We start from the raw sequence: 8,224 nt of genomic DNA on the forward strand, positions 1-8,224 counted from the left end.
CTTGTTCAACACCCGCTTCAACCTGATCCTCTGAAACCTCAATATCATCAGTCAAATCCACTGGCTCAGTGGAAGTGGATTGAGGCCCAGCTTTCAGCAAACGACGAGAAGATCGGCGACTTGAAGACTTAGGGGCAGTAGACTTGGTAAAACCCTTAACATTGGCAACATTAGCATAACCCGTGCCCTCAAACCTTTGCTCAGAGGTTCTCACCACAACATTCTCACCCGGAACAGTTGGAGCATCTTCAAAAATAACATCGGACGTATCGTCACTCTTGATGAAGTCCAAAGCAGACATAACTGCCAAAAAACAAACAAAGAAAAATAAGTCACAAACAAAGTAAAGTAAAAAGGCATAAAAGGGGAAAATGCATACCAACGTCATTTCTCATTAACACCGGATCCCGATCGGCTTTTGCCCAAATATTACTAACCCCTAAAAGCACTAACAAATGTTCGGGAAAGGGACGAACCCTCGAAGGGCACCCCCGAATGGCTGAAAGAAAGGCATCGTTCAAATCAGACTCAGAAGGTTCCGGATCATTGAGAACAGCATCCGGACGCCTCCATATCATTTTAAAAGGAATGATAGAATCAGAAACCCAGAAAAATTGATCCTTCCAGGACCCAAGGGTTGTAACCATTGATGAAACGAGGCAAGTATCAACCTTTGTCGCTTCAAAAGTAAACCAATCGCCATTTTTGGCTAAACGAAAAAACCTCCGGAAAAGCAACAGAGATGGATCATAGCCAAGAGCACGACAGAGCACTTCAAAGTGCAAAACCCTAGCCATTCCTTTTGGATGAACTTGCCCAAAAGATACTCGGTAATACTCAAGCAAGTTTAGAACAAAAAGCGAGAAAGGGTAACGAAGATTGGACCATTGAAAATGGCGACAATACAAAGCAATCGAACCTGGAATCGGTTTGTCAATAGAAACATCACAAGAAGGGGCGGTTGGATTAAACTTTTTATCAATACCATATTCAAGGCAAAATAGGTCTACCTCCTCTTGGGTCATCCGAGAGAATGACCTCGCTAAATCCTTAAGGGCACCCATGATAGAACAAAGTAAAAGTGAAAATGGAGAAGAGAAACTAACCTGAGGAAGAAAAAACTGTGAACGATTGTAAGGAAAATGAAGAAAGTTTGCAACTGTTAAAATAAATATGAAAGTAAAGTAGGGGTATTAAAGGTAAATAAATAATCTCTGCCAATCCGCCGCCTGACACATGTCAATCAAATCAACTGTCAAATCGTTTCAAATTCAAATTTCAAAAAAGTAACTACCTCAAACCTTTCAAGCCTCTAAGCAACGAACCTTTCAAGCCTTTAAAAGACATGCATAAAAGTCAGAAGTCTTTGAGTGTACTGCCCCAAAAACCTCTGACTTGAGGGGCTGACGACGGGGGTAGCCCAAGGATAAACAAAATGATCAATATGCAAAGAGCTTAAAAGGTGGAAAGGTTCATCGGATGAAAAGCTGTAAATTGAGGGAATCGAGAAACAGTAACTAGTCATGTCCAAACAGCTCGTCCCACCAACTCACGCTCACCAACCCACAAAGTCAGAGCAGGTCTGCACAACCACACTCTATTAACCAGGGGTCCAAAGCCTTCAACCCCAAAAGGGGAAACCCTCCATAAGCAAACAGGTCTCGCTAGTATAATCCATACCATTTCGGGAGGTGTCTTCCACTATAAGAAGACAGCTCATAAACACTTCAAAGACATTCCAAAAAGGCAGAGAGAGATTCCTTAATCTCTGGTCATTCAAAGAGTTCTTTGTCATTCGAAATAACTCTTCATAAAATTCACCTCATTCATTCTATTTGCTTTCTTTTCTGGATCCGAGCCGGCCTTGGAGAAAGAACTTCAAAGCAAATAATCCAAACATACTAGCGAACCTCCTTCCACGTTTTGCAAACGTGGAGGGACCCCGCGACCTGCGTTAGGCAAAGTTGAACCCTTCAACCCTTTTGCCTGACCAGCCCAGCTACCATCCTTGGTCCCGTATTTGTTGCATCAACAGCACATATGTGAAATGATATCAGCATTTTTCTTTATCAGCATATTGAAAACAAAAGGAAGATCTAAATAAAGAATTAATTGTTTGTTAGCATAATTATAAAGAATTCAAGATAATTGATATTATTTAAGTTATATTTCTCTATAATTGGTTGGATGCCACATGTCACTTTTTAAATAGTTCTTACAGTTTGTATATGAAAAATGGTTTGTATTTGATCCTACTCCATATGTACTCTATTCTAATTTGTTTTCATAAATTTCTACACACACCATATATAACTAGTGGGAGACCCGCGCGTTGCGGCGGAGTCAATAACGCGATACATGAACGAATCACCAGTTTTGACTTGTCAAACCTACCCATGGACCTGTTTTGACATGTGATCAATCTGCTTATTTTGTTTGTCACCTCTAGTTCTGTACTCGACATACACAAGATAAAAATAACAATAAATATTTGAATATGATTAAACAAGTAAAACTACATGAAAAATTGTCACATTTTGCTACACGCGACGGGTCGATTTAGCCTTAAAGCCACAAGAAATATGCAGAAATCCAAACAAGTTGACCACCAGTTGCAGACATCATTACCGTTTGATTTCTGGTCGGAACATCTACTAAATCAGTTCTAGAACAAGAACAAGTCTTGGTCTTATATCTTGGTCATATCTACAGGCATGTTCGAATTAACTTTAGCAGTAATAGCATCCTGACCAGCTCGTGATGATCCGAGCGCCCCTAACGCTTCTAGAAAGAACCGTTTATTCGGCACAATGCCATCTCTATCCATATGCTTCAACACTTTCTGTATTAAGTCCGTCATGTTCGCTTTCGTGTAAGATTTATAAAGAAGTTTATACGTCGAAGAATCAATACGAAACATCCCACTGTTACACGCAGTCTCAAATAACTTATTTGCTTCAATCGGCAAACTATTTAAACAGTAAACATTCAACATGGCGTTCAAGGTCGAAACCTTTAAATGCTTTTCCGTCCCTATCATATTTTCGTATATTCCCCTCGCCTTCGATACACAATCACATCCATACATCATAATCATGCATTCGTACGTTATGAAATTCGGGGCATATCCCATATCTGTTATCTTCTAAAGATCGCTTCCGCTTTGTCTCTAAGCCGTGCTTTCCCGTAATTCATTATCATTGAATTAAAAGTGGAAACCGTCGGTCTCTCTTTCGACCGTAACAAGGTCTTAAACACTTGTTCCATCTTTTCAAATTCTTGCTTTCGTCCATACAAATCAATCAACAAGTTATAAGTTATGATGTCGGGTTTTACCTGATTACTTTTCATCCCACTCGAGTACCCCTTCCATTTTACCTACCATCTCGTTTTTTCCATACGCGTCCATCATACCAATGAACGTGTAAATATCCGGAGTGCAAATAGTCTCCTCTAGATCTTTAAACAATGCTTCAACTTGCGCAACGTTTAGCACCCCTAAAACAATCCAAGACCAAGCTTGAGAAACTACCAACAAGCCAAGCTCTCAAGCTCGGGCCTGGCTCGTTTGAACCCCTATTTCATATAAGTATCTTTGGGGTGTTTGGTTTGAGGGCATGGGTTAGATAGTGTTCTGGTTAAGTTTAGTACAAGGGTATTAATTTGAAGTGCAAACTATACTGATAATGACCCTAGATTCTAAGACTACAACCAGTTGTAAAAATTTTGTATCAAACTGGCCATTTTTGCAGCCTTTTGTGGATACGGGTGAGCAGCCTTCCTTTTAGGATAAAGGTGAGATAGATGTTCATTACTACCACTTTTTTGGTCCTTTACTTATGTGCATGACTACGAATCTGCAATGGTCGTTTTCCATTGTCATGCACACTTGTTTATTATTATTACAAGAGTATACAAGAAAAAAAATCCAAGCTTGACAGTTGAAAGGTCATGTAGATTTAATAGAGATTGATAGAATTTTCTAACAAACAAGTCCGAAAGTAACATGCATAGTTAAGATAAATGAAGAAACTGCTGAAATCAAGAAATTACACATAATGTACCTGGATAATAGTTTTTGATCCTATAAAAGCTTCAATTTTCTTTTAGTCACGATCAAATCTGTAGTTTAAAGGGTTGGACAACGATCAGGTAATTCAGAAACCAAACATATAATTCAGAAAAACAAAGTGACAATTTTGTTTAAGAATATTGGGCAAATGCCATAAATCTACTGATGCATTTTAAGGAGGTTGATCGGGAAAAAGAATATGGGCAATTTGGAACCCATATTTGATGAAGAATATTGGGCAAATGCCAGACATCTATTGATGTATCAAGTTTTGCATGCTTAAGAGCACAGGGTGAAATGATAGGCATATCAAATAAAATAAAATAAAATGCATACATGATAAACAGTATTAAGTTTTGCAAATGGCATTAGAGAAAGAAAACACAAGAGATGAATGCAACTAATAATATATACACTTGTCAATAACACAGATTTGTAGATAGCTACAGAAGGAAATTCACAGAGCAGGATCACACTTTTTAACGCACTAATATGGCAATCTAAAACAAAATTTAGACAAAAAGGTACGTATATTCTCACTATATAACCTGTATTATTCTCATTTAGCTAATTATATAAATGAATACTCCTTATGAGAAGGGTCCTAACCTTGGCCAGGCTAAGAGAGAACACGGGAAAGAAAGACACTGCTACTCAAACTATGTGACTGGGCTAGCTTTAAACATCCCTCCTAATGCTCAAGTCACGACTCCGCCTAGGCCCGGAATTTACATGATGAATCGCCTAATGGGTCACCTGGATCTTAGTTCACACCCTTGGCACAAAATGGCATTCCCATTGTTCCTCCACCACCTATGCATCAAGGAATGCCTGAAGACCCTGAACCAAAGTAGCAACGACTTGATTCTATTTCTTAAATTAATGAATATTCTTTCATGCATATGTTAGCTAGAAGTGTTTATTGATTTTTTTAGTTCACTAATCGATCAAATCGCCACAATATTCTTTGTTCCGGTCAAAGTTGTCAATAGCGATCATAGCGATCGCTATAGCGCGCTACGTAGCGTATAGGTCTAGTGTCGCTATTAGGGTAGTAGCGATGGATAGCGAGAATAGCGACACTTAATTTTTTTTTAATTTTTTTTCAACATAAATAGCAATTAAATATAGCTATGAGTAGCGTATTGGTCTAGTGTCGCTATTAGGGTAGTAGGACGGCTCGACTTGTTTACACCCCTAAATAAAACTACAAATGTAAATAGCAAAGTACCTTGTAAACAGCAGGGTGAACAGAATTGAGGCCGTAAAAGTTCATTTCAAGATGAGAAAGCTTTGTTTTAAGTTCATATTGAGGTAGATGCCTAAAAAGCTCGACGCGGTTTCTGACCTCAGTTTGTTTTACAACTGCACGTTTTTAGGTTTCTCTACACGAGTTGCATCATCAAATTGCATTCGTGGATGAGGGACGTCTTTTTTTCTATCTTTATCTTTCTGATCAACTACCCTTTTTCTACTGGTGCAATGGAGGATGCGTTGTCTTTCTTTCAAAATCTGCTGGCTTTTCCGGTTTTCGTGTTTGCTACCGCATTTCCTCCTGCTGAATATTCATAATAAATATAGACAAAATCAATTTTATCGAAAGAAGACTCGGACTCACCTTTTGCGGCAGCTTTTGCAGCCCGTTGAGCCTCCTGAAGAGCACGCCTTTCAGCCTTTGAAGTTTTCTCTTTCAAAGGCTGCTTTGAGTTTACATCTTGAGATTCACTGGATTGTTCCCCAACCTTTTCTGTGAGTGTAGGCATAATCATCTGTTAGTCATATAATCGTATCACGTTTTTTAAAATAAAAATTAATGAAGATATGGAATATGTTGTAGGGCGTCAACCGGTCAAAAGTAAATTTAACGTACAGATTCGAATATTTTAGTGATCCTTTTTATTGTGTTACCCATAGTTCAAAGCATTTAACGCGTGAAGATATAAACTAAAAATCATAAATACTGGTCAAACATGAAATACGAGAGAGAACTTGTGAAGTCAAAACTGGTAAATTAATAATTGTGATTTTTTTAAACAAAGTCTAATCAACGGCAATGACAACTTCCATATAAAGCTTCAACCAATTCAAAGTTTCAAACAAACCGCAACAAACACAGCCAACGTCTGTTACATGTTCAAGGATATAACCAATAATTCTTGTACCCGTATACATTCATTGGACTGTACACAAGTAAAAAGAAGTTGACTTATCATAATGGTCAACCTAGAAGTTGACCCATCTTGCCTCCTATGTAATTTGTAGATTTCACACAAAAAAAAATATAAAGTGCGCCCGTTAGACTCAAACATGAGACCTTTTAATCACAAAGAATTTAAATTTATATATATATACCTCTCTGTACTTGCTGGTGGCATTCGATATGCCTTTATACGATGAACATGAGCTCGAAGATTGTGCTGAGCTCATGTGGCTCCAGTAGCTACCAACACTACCAATTATTGGCATATCATCAGGGCTTTTGCCAGGTGACTTCCTTGGTGGTGTACAAGACAAACCCAAAAACTGTTTCAACTCATCTGATATATGGTCGTCTACTGCTATTTAATTGCTGATGTAATCACAGAACTCTACATATAACTTGGTTTAAATTACAAGATCATGTAAAATGAAGCATAATATCATAGTAAAGATTATTCGTTTGAAACACATTCAAATAATGAACACTAAATTCAAACCTAGCAATACCCATTTTACTCCTTAAAACATATGTGTGAAACAAATTACCTTCCTGTAATCTCAGCTTCATGCTTGGGCCGGTTGCGAGTCCGCTACTGAGTAGGAGGCTCTTCATAGGTTGGAGTCACATCTTCATCCTCTCCTAATATTGATTGATTAACTTCTAGTTGTTTTGGTCTACAACAAGAACTGAAAAGCATAATGTGGAAAAACAAATGAGAATAACCAGTTCCTGATAGAAACAATAAAATAGACAAAAGATTGGGTGAAATTTGGTCTAATGTATCCAAAGAGTGTGTAACCAATGATGTCAGACACTTGTTTACCAACTAATTAAAACAAAACCCATAAAACCAATCATCAATTTCAAAAGAACAAATAATGAAATCAATTTTGTGTCTGTAAATACTCGTCGCTATTAGCATCATATGACCAAGAATCACCAAAAAACTTAATATTTTCACCAGATAATTATACAGTGCATAAATGTATACCAAAGAGGGGAAAAACTTCATCCGGAATTCAGAATTCTACATGAATTACCTCCCTGAAATTTAATCAAGACAACTCAACTTTATTGAAACTATCATGAACACAAACTCTTAATAGATGACAAAAATTCAGTGCACAACCAAACACATACATATAATGAATGAATTTAAGGTTACCTGTGATGGGATGCAGAGATCACTTGTTTACCAGTGTTCCGACGACTGTACGACTAACCGGAACCCCACCATGCCGGCGTCTCTTGAACTCCACTCAACCAGAACTCCATTAGGGGATTTGCGAGAAAGAGAGAGAACGAAGGAGGAGCGAGCACCAGATTTAATTCAATTTAGAGGGTTTCACATTACTCCCATTCAATAACTGTGACTTTTGACCTACCTTGTAATAAAAATTTCATTGATGAGTGGTTGCATTCTGAAGATTTCTTTGTGGGCGACACAATGAATTGGGGCAAAATTGGGAGAAAGTGATGAAAGATCAGAGCATGACTATTCGTCTGCCGTCTTAAAATTTGAAGGGGAAACTACCTTTTGGTACAGAGGAGATATATTATCTATAGCATTTCACTTGTACAAAATGATAAATTCTCATATTTTTTAAGATGGCATATGAAGGGTTAAGTTAAAATGCATAATCTTTTAACATAATCTATATATATTTATCTATATCTATATCTATATCTATATATCTATATATATATATATATATTTTATATATTCTATATAAAGCATTTCACATGTACAAAATGGTAAATTCTCATCATTTTTTAAGATGGCATATGAAGGGTTAAGTTAAAATACATAATCTTTTACCATTTTGTTCCATCTCTACCCTTATTAGATTATTAGATTATTAGATGACTAAAATCGTAAATTCCCTCACCATCGTCTCAGAGCATTGAATCGCATCCCTTCACCTTCACGTCCGGTGAAATCTTTCAATTCA

General features: G+C 37.4%; 1 long non-coding RNA gene across 6 annotated transcripts; it reads right to left on the reverse strand.

Moving 5' to 3' along the window:
• Positions 1-2,356: 2,356 nt before the first annotated feature.
• Positions 2,357-7,852, reverse strand: LOC110878067. 6 transcript variants are annotated; one of them, XR_004866940.1, is made up of 8 exons: positions 7,438-7,851; positions 7,264-7,316; positions 6,425-6,958; positions 5,691-5,819; positions 5,304-5,627; positions 4,682-4,912; positions 4,065-4,122; positions 2,466-3,498 (listed from the first exon to the last, which is right to left on the reverse strand). It is a non-coding gene; the product is annotated as an uncharacterized LOC110878067 (long non-coding RNA). The 6 variants fall into 6 exon arrangements; XR_002557579.2 differs by having other exon boundaries at positions 2,466-4,122; positions 6,425-6,660; positions 6,818-6,958; positions 7,438-7,849; XR_004866941.1 differs by lacking the exons at positions 2,466-3,498; positions 4,065-4,122 and adding an exon at positions 2,357-2,402.
• Between the last annotated feature and the right edge of the window lie 372 nt (positions 7,853-8,224).

Source organism: Helianthus annuus, chromosome 9 (genome assembly GCF_002127325.2).
Source record: "Helianthus annuus cultivar XRQ/B chromosome 9, HanXRQr2.0-SUNRISE, whole genome shotgun sequence".
NCBI lineage: Eukaryota > Viridiplantae > Streptophyta > Magnoliopsida > Asterales > Asteraceae > Helianthus > Helianthus annuus.